Source organism: Gymnoscopelus braueri, assembly GCF_963280865.1.
Source record: "Gymnoscopelus braueri genome assembly, chromosome: 20".
NCBI classification, from domain to species: domain Eukaryota; kingdom Metazoa; phylum Chordata; class Actinopteri; order Myctophiformes; family Myctophidae; genus Gymnoscopelus; species Gymnoscopelus braueri.
Genome location: NC_137622.1, coordinates 14,264,631 through 14,290,482, shown reverse-complemented (window position 1 = coordinate 14,290,482; position 25,852 = coordinate 14,264,631).

Here is a 25,852-nt window from a genome sequence, read left to right as displayed (position 1 = left end):
GTAATAATAGTGTAGTAATACTTTAGTAACATTATAATAGCACTGTGATTACGCTATAATATCACTATGAAAACACTGGAATAACATTAAGTATAATATATATCAGTGGTTCTCAAACTTTTTCATGTCAAGGACCCCCAAATTGACACTTATTAGCCCGTGGACCCCCATTTGAACAGATATGCCAGGGACCCCCATAAGAGAAGATTTTTACGGCTCTAGCGGTGATTCTCAACCATTTTAATTTCAAGGACCCCCAGTTTGACATGCATTAGGCTACGGATTCCCATTTAATATCATTTCTATCTCTGGGACTCCAATCTATTTTGGAAAATCAATGTTAATTTAACTCTGAGAGTGTAACAAATGGAACCAAATGGACCCTAACGGGTCCATTTGGTTCCATTTGTACACTCTCAGAGTTACAGACCCATAAGGGTCCATTTGGTTCCTAGCTATCCGTCATTTAGCTGGGGACCCCCTGGAACTCCATCAAGGACCCCTGGGGGTCCCCGGACCCCATTTTGAGAACCGATGATATATATAACTATAGTGACAGTACTGAGGCGGCCGCAATGACACGGTAGTAACAATAAAACACAGTAGTTACACAATAATAACACATAGTTATTGGTTTGTTATTTCATCATCTTTGTCTCTCTGTTTATGTCTCTCCCTGTCTGTTCTCTCCGTCTCTACCTCTCCTTCATTTTCCTGGGAGAAAGGAGTTTGTGAGACACTTGACTGGATGATGCCAGACAGTGTCCTTACAAAACCCCACAATTCTCTACAGAAAACAAGGACAGTTGGATGGAAGAAGAGAGAGAGAGAGAGAGAGAGAGAGAGAGAGAGAGAGAGAGAGAGAGACAGACAGAGATAATGTCCACAAGAATGAAAGGAATGTAGACTCACTATAATAACAATACCTCAGATTTATAGAGTGGTTTGTTTTCTAAGTACTCTAAGTCCCTTTACACCAGAAAAAAAAGAGAAATAACTACTATAATAGACACTATAATCTAGTGGACACGTTGTAGTCTACACTCTAGTTGACTAGTCTCAGCTCTCTGCTTGCCCAAGCAGTACAGGTATGTAAGAGTCAATCAAATATATGTCCAAAATCACCAAATGTACCCTTTAAAACGTGAATTCACCACCTCTGGTATTGGGGACAAATATTCACCTCCCTTTAACATGGTTCAAGTCCATGTCCTCACACTCAGCCTATCAGAGTCAACCATGCAGGGCTGCTCAATAGAAGCAAAATCACGCAGGCGATGGAGTTCCAGCCAATGACTGCAGCGAGTGTGTCTCCCACACAGTGGTGGAAAGTAACTAAGTACATTTACTTAAGTACCGTACTTAAGTACAATTTTGAGGTACTTTTACTTTACTGGAGTATTTCCAATTGTCTACACTTTTGCTTCTACTCCACTACACCTCAGAGGCAAATGTTGTACTTTTACTCTAACTTTAGTTACTAGTTACTTTGCAGCTATACATTATTACATTATAAAACATACATTAACCACTTTCGCCCTATTTTATAGGCTATTTGAAAATAGCCGATCTACAAGCTCACAATGTGTCGCGATGCGACACGATGTGAGCTTGTAGATCTGCTATTTTCAAACATTTTAGTACTTTTACTTATGGTACTTTAAGTACATTTGGATACCAATACTTTTGTACTTTTACTCAAGTACATTTTGAATTCCGGACTTTTACTTCTAACAGAGTACTTCTACATTGCAGTATTGATACTTTTACTTAAGTAAAACATTTGAGTACTTGTTCCACCACTGCTCCCACAGCCGCTACGGTAAGTGCTCTTCAGCCGTGATTCTATATTGGGTCACAGGGCACAGTGCAGAGAAATACAGTAGTCTGAGTGTGATGAGATAAAAAGCATGAATGACTTTTTCCAAGGTCTGCAAATGACAAGAATGACTTGATTCTGGCAATATTTCTCAAGTGGAGTAAAGCATGATGGTACATCCCTTGCCACTTGACGATTGAAGGAGAGGTCAGAGTAAAAACATCACATCCGGATTAGGGGCCACATTGTCAGACGATCTGCCAAGGTGTGGCTGGAATGAGAGGATGAAGTGGGGGGGGGGGGGGTCAAATAGGAGGATCTCAGATTGTACCTGTTTAGCTTTAACCCTTATAAGACCTGAAGCCGATTCTACAAATGTCTTCTAAATCCTCACAGTTTTCTGAAAAACCTATGGTTCTATATGGGGTCATACCTTCCCCAGACCTATGTTCCCCCACTAAGGTTATGGTTAGGGTTAGGTTTAGGTTAGGTCCTATATTCCCCGCTCTCCTAGGAAAGCGGGGAACATAGAACCTGGGGAACATAGAACCTGGGGAACTTAGGTACGGTCCCGTTCTATATCAGTGGTGCTCAAACTTTTTAATGCCAATATTATATGTATTTGACCGCCGACCCCCATCTGAAAATATTTTGTTCCAGAGACCCCCAGAAGCAAAGATTTTAGTTAAAATGTTCGCTTTAAAATAATATTCAAAGATTTGCAGACATTTTCACGATTTTTCAAAAATAGCAGATCTACAAGCTCGTAGCGCGGCACTCGGTGCCGTGCTATGAGCTTGTAGATCTGCTATTTTTGAATAGCCAAAGTGTAAAATAATGCCTTTTTAGCTCAAATCAAAAATGGATGCGTTCCAGGTCTCAATGGGTTAAGTTCTGAGACATCAAACACTTGAGAGACACAACAGCACAGGACATATTTCCCACATCACTGGGTTTAGTTTAATACAGCTGTGTGTCATCTGCATAAAAAGTATAATGGCTGTTGTGATTATGAATAATTATGAAGCAAAGGGAAGCAAAGAAATTGAAATCAATAAAGGATGCAAAATTGGTCCCTGAGGAAACACTACAGGAATAGGGGACCTGAGAGGATAACTCCTCCCCATTTATCACCGGAAAGCTACTATCGGTGAGGTAGGAGTGAAACCAATCAAGTGGCATTGCTGATGCCTTTCCCATGTTTCCAGACAGTTGATTAAAATGGAAAGGTCAACAATGTCAAAAGCAGAGCTAAGGTCAAGGAGGATTCAAATAGAGCAGTCTCCAGAATCCACGGTATAATACTGTAAATCATTGGTGAATTCAATACCGTTATCAATCACAAAAACACTGAAGGAAATCAATTGAGTGGAATACAGATTTGCCTGCCAGGAGATGTCCACCCCTAGCCTGGCTCCACCCCCTGAATCGCTAGCCTCGCATTCAGGGCCTGGTGACGCTGTCGAAGGCGGGGTTTTCTCGGTTGAAAATCTGTACGGCGAATCGGGATCGGGATAATCCAGTATGAACCAATCGCCAAAGAGTCCAACTTTGGCCACGCCCCCATCTCAGAAAACGGCTGCACTGAGAGGGCTTTCAGACTGAATAATGGAGTGAAACGAAATGACTGAGTGTAAGGACTGAGTGTAAGGCTAGTCCACCCCTCTTTTCTCAGACCAGGTGAGTGGCACATATATGAAAATGAATATGCCAACTCCAAACAGCTCCAAAGACACGATGCCAGCACTATCTGACCGCACCGATTCCGAAAACAGAAGTTAAAAGAGGGGGACTGTATTCGGCAATACAGATTTGCCTGGCAGGAAATACCCCCCCCCCCCCCTCCTTTAACTTCTGTTTTGGAGTTAAACACTAGCCCTCAGCTGCAGTGAGTGGGATTCCACGGTTCCATAGCCTGAAGGGATGGGACCTTCTGATTGGTTGCGAGGCCGTTTCGGTTTCAGACTGAAACCTCAAAATAAAATGACCAAAACATTTCACTACAACTTTAAGGACTGTAAGGAGATAAGCCAGCAAACTATTTGGGCCTATATATAGTGCAATATCTCCTTCAGGAATCTAATAGGAATCATGTCTAATGGGCAGTCGTATAAATCTGCAAAATATGAGTGAGTGGAGCAGGGAGAATGGGACACATGGGATCAGGGCAATCTGCAGCCTAATCATCTCTTATCTGATTTGTAGAACTAGAAATGTAGTATGTACTGTTACTGTATGTCTCTGCCAACCAGCTGCAGTTTACATCGGTTTCTGTCTAGAAGGATACAGTGAAGTGAATGAAGACTTTAAAGGAATTTAATTAATGTGTTTTGTAAGGTCACAATCTCCTTGATCTTTGACCACCTACTTCTAATGGACGGACGGACTGACGGACGGACGGACGGTCGGATGCATGGATGTACAACCCAAAAACCAGATTACTCGTGGCTGAAGATGCAGTGGGCTGATCCCTGAGTCAACAGCCCGAAAGTGCACACTAGGGTTGTTGTGACAGGCAGTCAGATTGGAGAACGAAGAACTTATATTATCCTTAATAGAAGTGACTGATAAGCAGATATAGTTTTTCTCAGAAACATACAGTACAATGTACACTACAGTATATAGACACCTATACCTACCTACCTATATATATATATATATATATATATATATATAATAGACTGTGTTCCCCTCATATCTGCACTGTGCCCTCACACAAAATGATCCCACTACATATCTGGGAGATTAATTTCATACACACAAGCTAGACTGTAGAGTGCTGTAGTCCTAATAGAAAACTACTTGTGTGCTGTGTAGTCAGCGTTTGTATTTTATAGTCATTTATTAAATGAATCTGACTGTTAACATAAAATCACTTGTAAGTGCATCAGCGTATCACTTTACTGTGATCACAGAAACTAGACCGCTGCATATTTACAAAGGCTAATTCAATGAAAGCCGATGAGAGTAGCAAATAGGATGCTAATGGAATTTAATCAACATGCATTCACACAAAGAGCCTACATTTCATTGACACACTTGTTTGGATAAAAGGAACGGCCACACAATCATTTTGTACACATTCATTTAACTCTGAAGAGAGTGCAAATGGAATCAAATGGACTGCACTAAGTCTAAAGTAATGCTACCGGAGAAATGAAAAGCCAGAGAGATTCTGACTAGGGATGTCTAGTTTGGGAGAATAGCGCATGTAAAGAAAAACATGAATATAAAATATAATATAAAAGCTGGGGAAATCAGCCACATTCTATATGAATAAAATAATAAAACCATGTCAGTCAGTAAGACCATTTTGTAATGTCACATGGTTTCTTGTTCAAATAAAAATCTACCTTCTGATAATAAAACAAATGCATTATATGTGGTGAACAATGTTATGTAGAATCAGGACCAAGGAGCATTCAGGGTGAATGATGGGGCCATGCTTTTTTAATTGGTCTATGTTTCATGGTCACAGCAAATGGAATCTGGCTACTGTACCTGTCATTCAAATGAACCATCACAACTTTGCCAAGCCACGAAAAAGCTATGAAGCTCCCACATGTTGTGGTTTGTGTGTCACGCTTTAGACTGGAAATAGGAGCATTGCAGCAGCTATGGGAACTGTGAACAAAATGACTAAATCATGGCTTTATGAGTTAAGAGACTTGCAGTGTCCCTGGTAGCTCATTGACCTCATAACCACAACAAGCTGGGTTTGATTCCTGCTTTCAGGACCTGTTAGGAGAGGAGGAGGGATGGAGGGAGGGAGGGGGGGGAGAGAGAGAGAGAGAGAGAGAGAGAGAGAGAGAGAGAGAGAGAGAGAGAGAGAGAGAGAGAGAGAGAGAGAGAGAGAGAGAGAGAGAGACTATAAGCTTCTCCCAGCTTTGGTCCAGGGACAGATATAGATCGAATTGATTGATTGATTGATTGATTGATTGATTGATTGATTGATTGATTGATTGATTGATTGACTGACTATATATAGCGTGTATATAAGACTATAGACTGCATACTGTATAAAGTTGCGGTCAGAGTAAATTATTTCAATTGATAAGGTCACGACTCAATCTAAATACCCTACTGGTTTTTGCAAATAGCTGTCATCATGCACTAGTGAAGGAGACTGCCACTGATTCCATGTAGGGGGGACACCAGAGAGAGTCACACATGGGGAGGCATGCACGCGAGAGACAACAATGACAGCATTGGTGAGACTGACTGGAAAAGGGAGTCGCACATTGATTAAAACAAGTGTTTGCAGTAACGTTTGTGTGTTAGTTATTGTCCGCATGTTAAAAACTGTTAAAAACAATGCAACGATAATGGAGTGTCGAGCGGAGTGCTGGCCGAGAAGGAGCCTAGATGCCAACGAGAGATAGCGAACGTCTATGTCTATCTATGACAACTCTGCACAAAGGTATGCCTGCACTTACACTGATCCATGACAGTTAAGCTAACTGAGGCCTAAACTAAATGCACAGCCAAAAGTGTGTGACCAGAGCGAGGGCGGCGGGGGGTGTAGACAGAGAGAGTGAGAAGGAGAGAGAGACGATTTCACCCACGTAATATCCTGGTGAGGTTGAGAGAGCCTTATTCACCCGTGCAGGCGCCAAAAATCCCTATTCGATATGATTTTCTTTTATCTCTGGGATCTCCGATATGTAAAATCCTCAGTGTGCGTACATGCATGCATGCATGTACGCACACGTGCACGCCCATACGTGTCCCTGCATCCGTGGACTGTGACTGTGGTGGCGTGCTTCATGCGAAATCAGGGCCGCGTCACTGAATTTGTTTGTACGACGGAGACAAACTGAGGCTAGTGTGTTCATAAACACTGTGTGTGAAAATGCAATTGAGTCCAGCTGCAAAAACACTGGATCAAACTTGAGGCTCATTCATCATGCACTAACTGCTGCCAAGATACACAGCAGAGGGCCCAAATCTCATACACATACACATGCACGTACACAGCGGATCAACAGACACGTTACGTGCACCAAAACTCCCCCATCCAGTATTATGATGTCGCTCGGTGGCCAAAAGAGAAAGAATTGTGTTATCGTAGGTCTGACGCAAGCAAGGCACGGCAGGTTTATTTGTACGGCACATTTCAACAACAAGGCAATTCAAAGGGCTTCACACAAAACATTGAGTGCATTAAGGTTATGGCGAGGTTATCTCATGTGCTACCGTAGGCTAACCCTTAAAGGTAGGGTAAGTGATTTTCTTTAGTTAAAATAAGTGTTAAATAGCTCTATATTCTGATAGTACTCATTGCTATAGAGTGTTTGTTCAGTAAAAGGAGTCTCCTCGTCTCTCCAGCTCTTTATAAAACAGAAAATGCATTTTTGTTTCAGTTTCAGTTTCATTTCCAATTTTAGCCAATCAGGATAGAGAACTCAATCAGGATATAGATTAAACAAGTGAAATTGGAAGTGATGACACTAAGAAATGAGCAGGCAAAATTCTGGAACACTATAAAAATGAAGCTTAAAAATGGGCACTGAATGAGTTATTAAAGAGCTGGAGAGACGGGGAGACTCCTGTTACTGAACAAACACTCTATAGCAATGATTGCTATCAGAATATAGTGCTTTAACCTTTTAACAAAATACTTTTTGTTTTAACCCAAAAATATCACAACAAATGGAATACAGTTAAGCTTGGCGTTAAAGCTCCGCTCTTGGAGATATTCCCTGAATTTTGTCGAAGCAGCCTGCTAAGCATATATTCAGGGAATGCAATAATAATACATTGAGATATTAGTTTGAATTAGCAGACATACATGATAATCACAAGTTTTTGAGCCTATGCCAGACTCTCAAAAGGTGGAGGCTGGGGTGGAGGAGGAGCTAGCAGAATGCATTGGTCAGCAACCAAGAAAGACCTAGTGAATACGAAGCCGTATTTAAAGGAACCCCTTGCTTATGCGTGAGTTGTGATTGGAGTATGAATGTGTGATGTAATGACCAGCAGCACTATGAATGGGGAATAGAAAGCTGATGTTCAGCATCAGCTGACTGACAGCTGATTACAGCTTTGGCATGCAAGAGTTCCGTGTCCTGCATGAACTAACGCTATGCTTCATCTATGCACGAAAAATAATTTCACCCACTTCTTTACTTCTGTAAACCTGTGATGTGACAATAAAGCTGATTCTGACTCTTGATTTGAACCTCTCTGATTGGTGTTTAGTGTGTGATGTCGCACTTCGACCTCGTCTGAGTTGCTTGCCCTGCGTTACACCTGTTTTCAGCGAGGGAGGACCCGATTTTAGTTGTTTAAAGGTCAATATTAATGCTTTGGAGATATGCAGTGCACAAGAAACTGCAGGGATTTTCAAAGCTAAGCTTCAAAAACACATGAACAAAACAAAAAAACATGACCGTTGGGAGTGTGGGTCTTTAAGATGGAAAGATTACAAGAAAAGCAAAAGAGCCACGAGAAGACGCTGTGGACAGAGAGAGAAGAATGATACACAGCTCTGTAGGCTGCTTTGTCATTAAGCTTGATTGATTATGAGCCGAGAAATGAAATAGATAGCAGATAAGGAACATTAAAGGAGGGGGCGTGACTCCCCCTGGAGGAAAACACTTTACATCTCCTGGAGACATTCAATTACAATCCTTAAAGCCCTTTCAGCTTCACACACACACACACACACACACACACACACACACACACACACACACACACACACACACACACACACACACAGTATCGATACGGCAATGTAGAAGTACTCTGTTAAAAGTAAAAGTCCGGAATTAAAAATGTACTTGAGTAAAAGTTCAAAAGTATTGGTATCAAAATGTACTTAAAGTACCAAAAGTAAAAAAATAAATATTTTTTTTTTTGAAAATAGCCGATCAAAAGCTCACAACGCACACACACACACACGCACACGCACACACACACACACACACACACACACACACACACACACACACACACACACACACACACACACACACACATAGGGATTTAGGGACTAGCAGAACTGATAGCATCACTTCCTCATCCGCACGTTTACATTGTGAGGTCGATAGGAAAACACATGCTGCTGTATAGACTGTCCTACAGATGTGCACGGCCCCACACCAGGCGGCAAGCATTCGTCGCTGGAAATGAGGCAAATGCGGAAGTACTGAAAACGCTGCAGTTCTCATAAATGGCCTAGAGAGGGTGTCGCTATTTCTCCAATGCACCCCTATGCAGAGCAGCCATATTGTGAAGACATTCACAGGTGTTGCCAATGATACTAATGAAGGCTCTGTTCCATTCTGGTCAAACAGAGTCAGGGTGCTGATATTGTGCATGTTGGCTCACTGGAAACACTCTGCTACACCAGTGGGTCTAAAGTTGGGGTTCAGGGACCCTCATGGGCTTCCAAATGGCCCCTTACGGGTGTGTACATTTGTACACTCTCAGAGTAATGGGGGTCGTGGAAATTGAAAACTTTGAGAACCACTGTGCTACACTAAATGGAACAGAGCCTTCATTAGTATCATTCGTAACACCTGAAGTGATAATATGGCTGCTGTGCATGGAGCCTATTGCTGGTTGCAGATGACGTTTCATGCCATAAAACTCAATGAGTATTTGACCGGACTTTACACTGAATTTTATTACGTTAGTAAACACTGTCATAAATACTTACTTTCAGTCGCTATGTTCAATTATTATAATTTGCGTTTTTGTAAATTATTATGGTCCCATTATTTTATTTTTTTGGATAAAGTAGGGTACCGGTATGCTTCTAGGGCTTATACTGGTTTCTACCGAGTGAAGACCCAACACCCTCGCTCCCCATCCACCCAATAGCAGTCGTTTTCCGGTTCCATTTCGGGACCAAACTGCCGAATTTGAATTCGCTGAAATAGTGGCCCTCATAATGGGTCTGTAGAAACCAATGGGTGACATCACAGCTCCCTTAGTCCATATTTGTTTACAGTCCATCTATGCCCCACACACATAGTACATGCTGTTGACTGTCCTACAGATGTGCACACATACTGTAGGAACACACACAGTGATCACAGCGACTTCCATAGTCCATAGTACACCAGGTACAAATGACTTTTTGTTGCACTCCCTCATGGAGCTACTTGCGGATTATACTAGGGTCAGTCCACTCTAGGTGGACACGCACTGACCTTTTGCACCTTAATCCCTTGTATAACGCACTGACTTTTTTTTGTTTTTTTTATTGTGCTCCTTTTCCTCTAAGCACCTTAACGTCCATTGTCTATCATGCACAGTATAAGTATAACATGCACAGTATACAATACATTGCTGCTATGCTCAGGCACCTTAGTTTAGTTTTTTTAGTTTTTTTATTATCTCAGGTAATTTGTAAATATGTAGATAACTTGTCTGGCCTTCTGTTGCTCTCTTGTTTTGATCTCCTTCCCACCTGCCCCCCACCCTCTTCTTCTCCCCCCCCCCTCTTCTTTCTATGGAAACTAACGTTGCGATGGGAACGATGTACAAAAAAGAATTTCACCCACTTTTTTACCTTGTAAACCTGTGATGTGACAATAAAACTGATTCTGATTCTGATAGATTGCAGACATCTGCATGATCCTTCCTGTGTCAGTGTCTGTGTTTGGATTTCTCTTTCACACACACACACACACACACACACACACACACACACACACACACACACACACACACACACACACACACACACACACACACACACACACACACACACACACACACACACACACACACACGAAAATCCCTACCTGTCTGTGTGTGTGATGTATTCAGCTGCACACCTCAGTGTTTACCAAGCTGCACGTGTCTGGAATCTCTTTAAAGGTGAATGCAGAGAGGTCCACCATGACTACAGTATGGAGGTGAACATCTTGGAACATCTTTGACAATAACGATATGCCCAAAATAGGGGGGGGGAGGGAGGTAGATAGGTAGATAGAGAGATAGAGAGATAGATATTATAATTACAGTATATATTATTAAAAACTCCCCTCTCCTTTAGAATTCTCCCCCTGGCGCCCCCTGGTGGCCACGGCTCCCACTTTGAAAACCTGAGTGATATACAATACAGTATTGAAGGAAAACATGGAGTACGATAAAGGTCACTGACTTGCCTGAAAGACATCCAGGTCACTAATAGGGTTCCTATGGTGTTAAGCTGCGTTCAGTGTTGACAGATTGGACCGTATAGACAGTAGATATATGAGATATATATATATACTGTATGAAACACGCATGTTTATGCTCTGCTTGTTGTGATCGAACACCTCTTCGCCTTCGCGCTGGTCAATTATTCAATATCGGCTGCTAACGAGATGCCGGTGTGAACCGCATGTTGTCCCAGCCGTCAATCAGGGGCCCGCTCATGTGCGACTGAAAGGAGAAGTGCAGCGGGGTCAGCGCTCTCCGGGGCCGTCTGATTGGTCCGTTATCTTCGCGGATGAGGAAGCAGCGCCTCAGAGGGAGGGAGAGAGCGAGAGAGGGATAGATGGTTAGGTAAGAGCCCCCGACCAAAAGTTATGCAACACTCATTGATCCAGGAGATGTAAACATACAACAAAACCCACTTACCCCTAGCCTGAAAGTTTGTGTTCTGTTGGCTCGCTAGTCCCCCGCCTGGGGAGTCCTGTCTCTCCTCCAGACACCGCTAATGATTTAGGGAGTAAATGATCCACGATGGAGTGTATTCACACACAGTCGGACTTGGCTCCTATGCTCTGTGTGCATCTGCAGCTCAGCGGATACAGAACAAGACCTCTCAAGACCACGCCACCACTTTCATTAACGACCTCAAGCAAAATTCACTTCAAATGTCAAAACCGGTAGCATGTGTTCCAAAAGATCCCGTCACATCATGTGGCCTTTTTCACGATGACTTCACCTAGAAGGACCCCAGTTGTTGTCACTTAGGTTGATTTACTCTGCACAGTTAAAAAGACAAATGCTTTTGCCCAATTTGTTGGAGGACCTTCAACTTCAAATGAACATTACCTTCTGTAGAGCCAATGTCATTAGCTAATCTACACTAAGAGATGTGAACAATTACTCCTCCTACCAGAGCACAAAGGCATTTGGGAACACTTGGGCCGACACTTAAAGGAGATATATAGTATAATGTTGTTGTTTTTGATCCAAGAAGCACATGAAACACCAGAGGGAGAGTGTTCCAGGCTTTATAGAGTTGGAAAATTGGAACGGCACACAAGCACATCTGACATCCATCGGAAGCCTGACCTAGTGTCGGAAAAATGTACATCCCTACAATGGAACGAGGTTGTTATGCAATTTTAGTTCAACGTTGAGGAAAGTATGAGGCTGTAATTGTTTTACCTCTTATTCTATTTTATTACAAATATTGCGAGATCCTCCTCTATACCAATAAACACACAATACATCAATAACTCAATAAATCAATCAATAAAAATCTGTTTCTTTATCTGGTTAGATTGCCACGGGAGGAAATAGCTGTAACATCTGAACATGATCTAAACTGATGAGGGAATAAACATATAAACAGTTTCCTTTCTTTGACCAATGACTATCATAAAAGGAATCCAACTTCAGGCTCCAGACGGCAACACACACACACACACGCACACACTGCGCACATGCACACGCACACGCACACGCACGCGCACGCACACGCACACACGTGTAGCGACTAGAGCATGGTGGACAGTATGAGATAAGATAGTGAACGGTCTTTGTGAGCTACCGTGTTGGCTGTGAGATTCACAAGGCCCATTATCACACTGACCTGAGAGCTTTCTCATACTGTAAGTCCTCTTCTGTTCTCTCTATTTCCATTTCTCTCACACACACACACACACACACATATACACACACACACACACACACACACACACACACACACACACACACACACACACACACACACACACACACACACACACACACACACACACACACACACACACACACACAGTCGACCGAAGAGGTTGGTCAATTGGCAGGGACTCCAGGATACTCTAGAGGTGAGCATAGGGAACATCCTGACACTGTTGCATCACTGCCTGGTAAGGTCGATGCTCAAAACGTGACCACATGACTCTACAGAGGGTAGTTCTGGTTAACCCATTAATCCATTAAGACCGGGAACATTTTAGATTTATTTGGCTATTCAAAAATAGCAGATCTGCAAGCTCATAGCGCGGGTACCGAGCACTATGAGCGTGTAGATCTGACATTTTTGAAGAATCTTAACAATGTGTGCAAATCTGTGAATATATATATATTTTTAAAGCGAACATTTTTAACTCCAATATTTCGTTGGGCTATTCAAAAACAGCAAATATAGATCTGCTATTTTTGAATAGCCAAAGTAGCCAAAGTAAAGAATAGCCAAAGTAAAATAAATAATGGTTATAGCTAAAATCTAAAATGACACAGATGCGTTCCCGCGGATTGAATGGGTTTTGAGACTGCACACCACCCGAACTGAGCTGCCAGCCATGCAGAACTTCTACACCCAGAGGAGTGAGGCAAAGGCCCAGAAGATCATCAAAGAAGATGCTGGTCACACCACGAAATTGGGTCTCGAGGACATAAGACACAAGGCAGACTCTATTCTTTTTTAAGACAATTGATTGTTGCCATTGCTCTGAAGACAAGAATGACGATGTTGTATATTGATGTATTGATCCTGATATTGACTGACCCCATATTTATTATAAACTCTTCTTTATCATGCCGTATCGATGTCTTTCTTACACTGCTTGTTTTCTACAGAGCTTTAGGCAGTCTGAATTCACAATATTGCATTTTAACTGTGGTAGCTAACCTAAGTAAATTTGCCTTTTTGTGTGTTGTCCGTGACTAATTTATATGGGAGAATAATATACGTAGATGTCCTGAGTCTGTACAACTTGATGTCAGAAACAAGGCCCTTTAAGAGGCAACAAAGCTGCAATTTCTATACAGGAACATTGACCGCTGGTCTGAGGACAGATTTCAAAGTCACATAACACTCATACAGTATGCATTCATATGCGTGCGTGCGTGCGTGCGTGCGTGCGTGCGTCTGAGGCAGGTCCATGAGAGGCTCCCAGGGTTATTGGAATGTCATCTCTGTGTGTTGAGAAAGGGATCACATTTCCAATTCCTCTTGACCATCCTCTCCTCCCTGCCTCCCCTTGGGGCGAATGGACAGGGTTGCTTCGGTGCAGCCGGCCCCAGTAAAACCTCCATCCACCCCCGGGGGTTTCCACAGCCAGAGCCAGTGACATCTACCAACACTATGCAATAATAGCACACAATATTCACACATTAGTTCCAAGCATGCACATACACAGAGGATTAATAACATGAACACTGGTGTCCCTATTCTTGGCATGTCATTATGGTAAACAATACAAAAATACAATATTTGTTCAAATTTGATGAGTTTATTTCATTGAGTTATATGTGAACTAGAGGAACAATGTTAAATCCCTGTCCATTCATTTCAATAGGCTTTTCACTAGCACCACTTGAAGCAAATCACACCCAGGTGCTGCAAATACTACTAATTAAAGATCATAATGCCATGGTGCTGCGTCATGCGTGTGTGTCTGCGTGTGCTTGCATGCGTCTTGAGTGAGTGTATGTGCGTGCTGTGTCTCTGTGTGTGCGTGTGAGCGAGCTTGTGTCTGTGTGTTTGTGGTGTGTGCGACTGTGCATGCGTGCCGGCCAGTTTGTTCGTGCGTGTCTTTTTAAGTGGCGCGTGTGCGGGTGCCGTACTGTTCTTCCTTGTTTGTGTTTTAATGAGTTGCAGGTTTGTGTTGCAATTAGCTGCAAGTATTCGTTCTCATACGTACATACAGACATACAGGTACATACAAACGCGTCATATCGCAACCCATTATGAGCGTGTAGATCAAAATGGGTGGGGAGAGCTGAACTGCAGTGAGAAGCAAACGCTTAACAAGAACAAATGACATAAATGTCAATTATGACTGTGATAACTGTGAAAACAGGGCGGTCCCTCGAGCTCAGTGAGAGGCAGTTTTTCGTGCCCAGACCGGCCGGGTTGGGGGCGCTATCGCCAGTTTAAGCTGAAAAGCGTAGATCTACAAGCACCGGCCAGCAAAAGCTGCCTGTGTCCATTCTGAGGAGCGCTGTGGCCGGCCACTGTTGGCCAGACTATAGCATTGCATCACTTGCTAATGTCATATGTTAAAGCTATACAAGCATGCACAGGCTACCTGAGATATACAACGTTTTTGAAGACCTGCAGACGAACTTCCGACATCTCATGACATTGTTGCTGTTATTCTCCTTTTCAGTGAAATGTGCAATTTCTAACTTCACGGCACTCTGTCTGCCATATCGAAATCTGTGACCGCCCCTCCAGAGCATGGGAACTTGGGAAGCGAACAGCGATAGCGAACCAATCATCAAAAAGTCTTTTTTTGCTGGCTAAATACTGGGCTAGCCTGACACTCAGCCTGAATTTTCATTTCGTTTCACTTTCGCTGTTTTCTGAGATGGGGGCGTGGGCAAAGTTCGACTCTTTGGCGATTGGTTCATACTGGAATATCCCGATCCCGATTCGCCGTACAGATTTTCAACCGAGAAAACCCCGCCTTCGACAGCGTCACCAGACCCTGAATGCGAGGCTAGCGATTCAGGCGGTGGAGCCAGGCTAGGACTGGGCTGTTACCCCAGTCAAAAACGGTGAGATTTTGGTGAGAGAGAGAGAGAGAGAGAGAGAGAGAGAGAGAGAGAGAGAGAGAGAGAGAGAGAGAGGGTTGAAGGAAGGAGGTGAGGGAAACACAAAGAGTCTCACCTTTCATGTTTTGTGTGAAAGTCTTTCTATCATCCCCCCCACAACGCTTTCCTTCTCACATTGACCCCTTTTTTCAAACTTAACCCTGCAATAGAAGGTGTAAGGTACTGAACACTTATCTGTTCCACTTAGTAAATACATTCTGCTTCACACCCGTCTCCTTCTGTCTGTCTGTCTGTCTGTCCTTCTCTCTCTTTGCGTGTATCTCTCTCTCCCTCTCTCCTTCTCTCTCTCTGCCTCGTGCCCTCTGTAATAATTTGACCGCTTTTCAATGTAATCATCGAACTTTTCTATTTGTTCAGGGAGTGCTTGGCTTCAGTGGTGCCCTCCGTGCCCCTTGAGGTTGGGGGGCAAGTAGGGGAGACATTTGGAAACAAGATGGGGTCTAACAACGGCCTGGCTTCCCTGTGAATCTCTGATTGTCATCGATGGTGACATCAGTCTGGCCCAGTTATGGAGTTTGATTCAGTGGATTGGCGGGAAGGGGGATCTGAGGTTATGAATTCCCAAGAGACGTGAAAAAATATTCTCACACACACACGCACTTACGCACGCACGCACGCACGCACACACACACACACACACACACACACACACACACACACACACACACACACACACACACACACACACACACACACACACACACACACACACACACACACACACACACACACACACACACACACACACAGAAATATATTTGAGGATTGACTGCCTTGGCCCACTGGCAGTATTCATGAGACATTTGGCACTGATAGTTGTAGTGGTTTGTGAGATTAGCCGCGGACAGACCAGACGGCCATGGCCGTACGGACAGACCCAAACATTTGTGACACATATACATACTGCTGAATAATACTCTTCTAGGTGGCTTGCCTCTCAGGAGAGAGGATGGACAGCTCTGAGATTCAGAATGAATGGAGTCACATATTGAGTCATAGATAGAATGTTTCATTTTGGGAATATACATTTAGGGACAAAATGAGTCAGTTTAATATGTATTAAATCGCATTGCTGTGTCAGCAAACATCTTAATTTACTTGCATAATATTTTTTTGTTGTTCTCTATAAGCTATAGTGTAGTTAGTAGACTACTGCATACTATACTGTAGTAGACTACTGTACTCTGCTACTGTGTAGCGCATGGTGGACAGAACGAAGCTCCACTGATCTGAGTGGTGCACAGTGAGTAGGGTCAGAGAGGTTTTCACATAAGTCCTCCTCTGTTCACACACACACACACACACACACACACACACACACACACACACACACACACACACACACACACACACACACACACACACACACACACACACACACACACACACACACACACACACACACACACACACACACACACACACACACACACACACACCTACCTCTCTGGCAGCCTATCTTCGGAGCATTTTCATTGTGGGAAATTGACCTCTGGCCCGCTAAGAGGATGATGGCAGGTATTAGAGGGGAGCAGAGAGAAGCACCCGGGAGGGAGTTCCACAGGACAACAACGCTCATATTGGAAAAGGTAATACCTCATCCAGATGAATTGGGAGGGTCTTACATAAGCCAGGCTGGCCTTCATTCATACGTGTTGAGCACTGGGTCATGGGACAGAGGTACAGTAGGTGCACAAGAATGCACTGATGTGAGCACAGACTCATGCGCACGGACATGCATGAGAATGTATTCATGCATGCATGCACAAAGACGGGTATGCATGGAAATGATCAGCGGTGGAAAAAGGACTCAAATGTTTTACTTAAGTACAAGTATCAATATTGCAATGTCGAAGTACTCTGTTACAAGTAAAAGTCCGGAATACAAAATTTACTTGAGTAAAAGTACAAAAGTATTGGCATCTAAATGTACCAAATGTACCAAAAGTAAAAGTACAAAAATATTTGAAAATAGTAGATCTACACGCTCACAACGCGTCGCGATGCGACGCATTGTGAGCTTGTAGATCTGCTATTTTCAAATAGCCTAGGTATAAAATAGGGCTTAAGTGGTTAATGTATGTGTTATAATGTAATATATGTATATCTGCAAAGTAACTAGTAACTAAAGTTTTCAAATAATTGTAGTGGAGTAAAAGTACAATATTTGCCTCTGAGATGTAGTGGAGTAGAAGTAAAAGTATAGACAATTGGAAATACTCCGGTAAAGTAAAAGTACCTCAAAATTGCCCTTAAGCACAGTATAGTAAATGTACTTAGTTACTTTACACCACTGGAAATGATGGCAATACTTTCCTCTCTCTCAGTTTCTTTTACAGACATACTGTACACGTTCATCTCTATTTCCCCCCCCCCCCCCCCCCCCCTCTGTTCATGAGATCAGCTTTTAGGAATTACAATAAAGGCAAACCACTGTTCCACTTGTAATCATCCCTCTCTCTCTCTCTCTCTCTCTCTCTTTCTCTCTCTCTCTCTCTCTCTCCAGCTGGGAGGCAGGTGTCTGGGTCAGCGCTAGCCTCTATAGCATCACGTCTATCCCTTGTCTCGGAGGTTAGTGAGATACAGCTGAAAATCCGCCTAAATCACCCGTTTTCAAAGGTGGAGCTACAGACAGTATACAGAACATTCCCCGCAGCTACAGTATCAACTGGAGCACAATTTCTGGCCAGTAAGGAATGTCCTCACTTGCTCACACATTTCAGAGATCAGAGTGAGATCTGTTACGAACGACCCGGCCTTTGGGTCTGTGGGTAAGGGACGCGACACTAAACCGGATTTTCAAGCGCAAGGAAGAACGGTGAATGTTATTTCACATTTGTGACCCAAATCTTTGCTTCTGGGGATCCCTGGAACTAAATATTTTACAAATGATCGCTTTGGAAAATATATATTCAAAGATTTGCACAAAATGTTCGAGATCTTTCAAGAATAGCAGATCTACAAGCTCATATGCTATGAGCTTGTAGATCTGTTATTTTTGAATAGCCAAAGAAATCTAAAATGGGTTAACTCTACACCAAATATACACAGACAGCTGCCCTGAATGGACAATCTGGCCATCCTTTATACAGGTGAGGGAGCACTGATTATACATCTATCATGGAAAGTGGGAACCAATCAGGACACAGAGCAGATGGACTGGAATGTTGGGTGTCCATTCATATCTACAGTATGTCTCCACACACTGGAATCTGCATGAACAGAGACAGACACACATGCACGCACGCGCACACACACACATTAGGCATGTAACGAGTCACTCAACTCACGATACAATTCAAATCACGATACTAGGTTCACGATACAAATGTTCACGATTTTTTAACCCATTAAGACCTGAGGCGATTCTTAAAAATGTTTTCTAAATCCAAACAGTTTTTTGAAAAAAATCCCAAAAAACATTGTTCAAGAATTTTCAAAAATAGCAGATCTACAAGCTTATAGCGCGGCACTCTTTTTGAATAGCCAAAGAAATCTTAAGTGACACAGATGCGTTCTAGCCTGGTAAACCCCCTCCCTCCGAACAAATGTGTGTCGCAAGCTTCTTCCATTTGACGGTGTCAGGTTAGATGCGTTCCAGGTCTTACACAAAATTATTTTCTAGACAAACAATACTGTGTTTTCTCCTATCCTCTTTTCAATACAGTAGAAAATGACTGAAAACTATTTTTTTAAATCAATTCTCTTACAAAGATCCTCTATTTTCTTCTCCTTTTTTTACGCGCCCTCTGCTGTTTGCATCGGGATAATTTTTGTATTAAATCAATTTCAATTGTCACCAGTTTCAATCGATTTACGATTAATCGTAACATGACTAATACACATAGAACAAGGCAGATCCCAGATCCCCCAGAACAACGTCCGTAACACCATCATTATGTTAACTGGAAAACGGACATTCCCAATAGGCATAGAGTAATAATAATTGCTCGACTCTTGATACTCAGTATATTTATAAATGTTTTATATAATTACTTGTGACACCCATTACATACATAACTACCACAGTATGCCCTTTTACTGTGATTGGCTGCACATTATATTTCGTCTCTGTCGGGTGGAAACCTCATAATATGAGATTATAAACCTCATTATGTCCAAAACTGTGACTTTTCAGGATTAATCAAATCAAAGTAGCAGATCTACAAGCTCAAAACACGTCGCTTCGCACCGCGTTTCAAGCCTGCGGATCTGCTACTTTTGATGCTTTTGTGTGATGCTGTAGTATGATCAAGTGGGGCGTTAATTTACGAAAAAACACAAAAAGTTAGAATATGGAGATAAGAGTTTCTGCCCGACAGGGACGATTTATTTGTTTCTGGATATATAGTGCAGGCGACCAGGTCAGTCTATATGTCTTTAAGTCTATTTGACGTTTTTGTTGGTGACTTAAAGGGATATTTCACTTTCAAAAAAACTTTTGGTCATTTTATCGTCTACTCAGGCTTTTTTGAGCCCCCCAGACAGTTTTTAAGTTGCTTGATTCAGTATTTAGATATTTGATATTCATTTTATCAGACACGCCCCCTTCCTATACAAACCCATTATAACTTAAAACTCAATTTTTAACATGTTAGATTCGTCAAAAACACCCGTCCTTGGTTCTGGTGACTCACCCTGCCCTCCTAATACGTGAGGGGGCCGTGTTTTTTCGATAACTTTTTTCATTTATTTTTAATATTTTTTTTGGAAAATGGAAAAAATTAAATACATTAAAAAAATTAAATAAAAAAAATGAAAAAAGTAATCGAAAAGACACGGCCCCCTCACATATTAGGAGGGCAGGGTGAGTCAGCAGAACCAAGGACGGGAGTTTTTGATGAATCTAACATGTTAAAAATGGAGTTTGAAGTTATAATGGGTTTGTATAGGAAGGGGGCGTGTCTGATAAAATGATTATCAAACATCTAAATATTGAATCGAGCAACTTAAAAACGGTCTGGGGGGCTCACAAAAGCCTGAGTAGACGATAAAATGACCAAAAGTTTTTTTGAAAGTGAAATATCCCTTTAATGCAAATGCATACTTTGCCTCTTTTTTTAGGGCATAGCAGTGGTGGCCATTTCGTGGTGCCAGAGATAGAAAACCCATTCGTTTATCCCATAGAGATTCTCGAAAATATTTATATAAATTATCTTAAGCCTGGAACCAAGCCATCCAGGCTCCTGGTGAATCATGACCATAAAACATTTGTTTCTGTGTCAAAGCATATTTGAAAACTTAAACAAAAAGGGTATTTATTAAATCTTGTATATAATATAATTCAATTCTCAAATATGTTTTGATTCACCAGGAGCCTGGATGGCTTGGTTCCAGGCTCAAAGTTTCGTAAATCTCAATGGGGAAAATGTATGGGGTTTCTATCTGTGGCACCACAAAATGGCCGCCACTGTTATGCCAATAGAGCAGGGGTTTTCAACTGATTTTGACCCAGGGACCACCATCCTGACTAAGAGCAACCTGGGGACCACCACTATTGTGCATGGTGGGTCCATCATAGACCCACCCCACACACTAGTGGTGGGCGGTGGGGGGTTCATGCACCACAGGGAGCTGGAGAAAATAGCTATAATATCAATATAATATATCTAATAAAATACAGTGATTTTGTTTGAATATGATGGAATATGATTAAGGATTACTGTGATTACGGTAAACTCACATTTCATATCATACACAAAATACAGTAAGAACTCCTGTAAGTTATTAAAAGTAAAGAAAAAAAAGTTTTATTTAAAAAAAAATTATGCATGGCCAGGGACCACCTGCAATACCTCCGCGGACCACCAGTGGTCCGCGGACCACCGGTTGAAAACCCCTGCAATAGAGTATGCACACCTGACCAGCCCAGGTGCAGAAGGCCAGGTCAGCTGTTAAGTCATCTTTATGCCGTGTTTATACTATAATTTATACTATAAAATTAGCCTTTTTGCTAGGCTTTTTTTTCTGTTAACAGTTTTATACAAATTGGGTCAATCTAATTCTAAACACGTAATTACCTTATTTTATATCTCTGAATCTTTATTTTCCGTGTGAAATGAAAAAACGAAAATGCTAACATTTTAAATGATCCTCTGTGCTGTGTCACATTTGTCCCACATACTGGCAATAAAGTGGTTCTTTTCTCTCTCTCCCTCTCCCCCTCTCTCTCTCTCTCTATGGGCCACCACAGATCTCTAACCACAAGAGAAGGTCCACATCTCAGGCTCCTGCGGTGAAGGATAGAATTAAAGAATCCAACCCCACCCCCCCCTCCTTTAATAATCCTTCCTGTTATTATCCTCTTCATCCAGGGCGGGGCCGAGGAAGTCTCTACCTCATAAAACCCACACAGAGGCGAGGCATTGGGTGGCAAAAGAACAAGCCGGACATCCCTGAGAGAAGTAAAATACAGGAGATATGAACTGATAGTTATGATATATTGTCTTCCTGTCCCTAATACAGATGTTGCGTGTGGGGGGGGGGGGGGGGGGGGGGGCGTTGAGTTGGAGGCGGTAATAACAGTGCAAAGCAAACTGCATGTGTTTCAGCTGTGGTACCATAGGTGGTTCCACATGCCTCGCTCAGCCAGCCGAGCGTGCTCCTACATGTACTGTATGTCTATATAATAGAAGGATGGCTGAGAATGTGTTGTGTATGGAGTGTATTCACTCTTATAACATAATCCATTGGTTCTCAAAGTGTGGTCCGGGGTACCCCCAGGGGTCCTTGCGGGGGTTCCAGGGGGTCCCCAGCAAAAGTAGTTAACATAGCGTCACAATAATTCGAACCACTTTAACCTTTTATACTTTGGCTATTCAAAAATAGCAGATATACAAGCTCATAGCGCGGCACAGAGTGTCGGGCTATGAGCTTGTAGATCTGCTTTTTTTCAAAAATCTTGAACATTTTTAACACAAATCATTGCTTCTGGGGGTCCCTGGCACAACATATTTTCAGATGGGGGTCCGCGGCCAAATATTTATCAATTTGGGGGTCCTTGGCGTGAAAAACATAATCTACATGGCACTGTGTGTGCGCGTGCGTGCGTGCCTGCATGCCTGTGTGCGTACGTGGCTGTGTGCTCGGCTGTGTGTGTGCGTGTGTGTGTGGTGTAGCACTGGATCGGGGTCTAATAACAGCCTAGTTAATACCGTCCTCACAGAGGCCTCTGAAGTTGTCTCCACTCCATCAAGTCGCTGCACGGTTGCCCGGCAACCAAGGGGCCGGTGTTCCCGAGCGGCGCTGTTTGTTCCCGGCGAATGATCCGCCGGCGAGCAGGGAGACGGGCGGAGGTGAAGAACAGAGAAGGGAAGACACAAATTGGTAAATGGAAGACGCAGCCCAGAGAGACCCTGAATCGATGCCCAAGCAAACAAGTTCTCCCTCTCTCCTCTCTCTCTCTCTCTCTCTCTCTCCTCTCACCATCTGTCCATATATCTTTATCTTTGGTCTCTTTCCCTCCTTCCCTCTCCTTCTCTCTTTCTGTCCCTTTTCTCCCTCCCTCTCTACATCTCATTGCTCTGTTTCATTACACTCCACTTTTTCCTCCAACACGTTCATTTCCTTTCAATTATTTGTCTCTCTCTTACCCCACAGGTTAACGTTCACCATGTGTCTTTCCTCGCATCTCCACGTCTCTCCACCTCTATCCCCCCCACCCTCCTCTCTCTCTCAGTCGATGCCGAGTGTTCTCCCTAATTAATTAACTCATTCTTCTTCTCTTGGTAACTATTGACAGAAGAACATGTGCTCCGAGTTGCTTCACAGTCCAGGCCTTCCCTGCTCCATTTATGTAGGATTAAGGATTTATAGACTAATACTAAAATACTAAAATAAGCTGAATAATGAAGGTGTGTCTTAAGACAAGATTTAACCTCTTTGGTGTCATGATGGGACGAGTTGTGAGCTTGGATATCTGCAATTTTGACAATTTCTGAACATTTTTTACAACAATCCATCCATCCACCTTGAGTGGATGGATGGTCAGTCGCGGGGCAACAGTTGTTCCCTTTCCCGAACAACATTAGCCACTTATATACCGAGGAGTTCCAAGGCCAGTGTGGAGATGTAACCCCCCCATCTGGTCATTGGACTGTCACAGGGTCTCCTCCCAGTGGGACATGCAGCGAGGACCTCCCTAGGGAGACGCTCAAGAGGCATCCGTACTAGATGCCCGAACCACCTAAGCTGGCTCCTTTCCAAGTGAAGGAGCAGCGGCTCCACTCCGAGTCCCTCGCGGATGACCGAACTTCTCACCCTATCTCTAAGGGAGAGGCCAGAAAATTTATTTCGGCCTCTTTTATCCGCAATCTTATTCTTTCGGTCAAGAACCACACACTCCATGACCATAGATGAGAGTAGGAATGAAGATTGCTCGGTGTATCGAGAGCTTTGCCTTCTCACTCAGCTCAGCCCAAATATGGAGGGAATATTTTTCTTATATACCAGTTTGGCCCACTGGTAGCGTGCACAAGAGATTTGCCACAGACACACAGACCCTGTTCTAGACGGCTTGCCCCGTAGGAACCACGCCATAAGAGCACATAATAAAACCTTAAACTCAATTCAGAATTTAACCGGTAGTCAATGAAGAGAGGTAATTCTGTACTGAGGCATTTACATGGGCGTATTGATTCCAATACAAGTATTAGCATGTTTGTTCCCCAGCTGTATTTAGGGTTAGGATAGTCACTTATTAGCCTCGCCCCTAGTCCACAGTTATGCCGAATTTATGCTCCGTCATACTACAGTGTCACGCCAAAAATGGGCGATTTACAAGCTCAAAGCGTGGCGCGTCCGTGACTCTAAAAAAATCATCTATTTTTGGCGCACAACATCCTCATCTAACAGTATAAATCAGGCTTTAGACGAGCCACTTAAGTTGCACTTGTCTACCCCCTGGCTGACAATTAGTTGGGCCTTATCTTGCACCTTGGTGTCATGTCTGTGTCTGGTGAAGTTCCTGTGTGTCTTCAACTGATCTGCATCAGATAGAAATATATTTTATGATAACTGCTTTGTGAACATTATTGACCCCATGATATCTCTCCTTGTGTTTGAATTATTATTAGTATACTGCTTATGCAATTGTGTATCATTTGTTACTATTGCTATGACTTAACCAGTGTAGACAATTCATATTTATTTAACATTTGAATATTGTCCACTCAGTAGCCTCCAATATGTAGGCTACTGAGTAGGGACACCTATCCCTATCCGTCCTGTAAGGGGTCCTATTGAAAAACGTACTTTTATTTTCAAGGGCTGTTCCTTGTCATTTGGTTTGTTTCCCCTGTCAATGGTTTTTCCTTGAAAAGTTGTCTTTTCCTTGTGTGATTGGGGGTCTAAGGATAGGGGATTGTGTTTCCCTCATGGGTCTATAGCTATTATGGTCCTAGAATCTGGAACAGCCTGCCGGAGGACCTGCGGCTCTCTGAATCCGGGGACAGTTTTAAAATAAATCTTAAGACACACCTTTTTAGCACTGCTTTTACCTATGTTTTTCTTTTTTTTTATTGTCCTTTTATTTTCCTTTTTTAAATGTTTTTAAAAGAAAATGTTTTTCTTCTTTTATTCTGTGAAGTGCATGCTGTATGAAATGTGCTATATAAATAAACGTTGATTGATTGATTAATATATTGATTGATATACAGCCCTTTGAGACTGCAACAGTGGGGTATATATATTTATATATATATAAATACATGTGACTTGACTTAACTTGTAAATTATTATTAAATCAATCCACGATCAGCAGATTACACCACCTGTGTCAAACTATGCTGTCTGTGCAGTCCAGGTGTAATCCAGGTGCCAACATTAGGACTATTATAGTTCTCACGGTTATCTATAGCACCAAATTACACATCACATTACATCAGACTTTCACCCAAGTTTAACACCGATCTGTTGTGGTTGTTACTCTGTGATCAAAGCTTAAACATTGTTAAAGTGTATTAACAAGCAACAGATTGATCTAGGGTACTCGTACCCACCATTTAGAACATGTAACGGATGTTTGTTTTTGGTGAACATCACAACAATGTGTCTGCCATCTGCCTTTGTAGCTGCTTTGTCGAGAGCAAAACAAATAGAAAGCAATGCAATGTTTTATATGTGTAGGCAATCCAAAACCAAGAGGCAGTGTTAAACTCTGATGACTTTCACAAGCCTTACCCCAAAAAATAATTGTTGCTTTGCCAAACCAATCCTAAAGCCAGACTATGATAGCAGCAATCAAAATTGATTGATGGACTGTGAAGGATCATGTGGGGAATGCAGAGATTG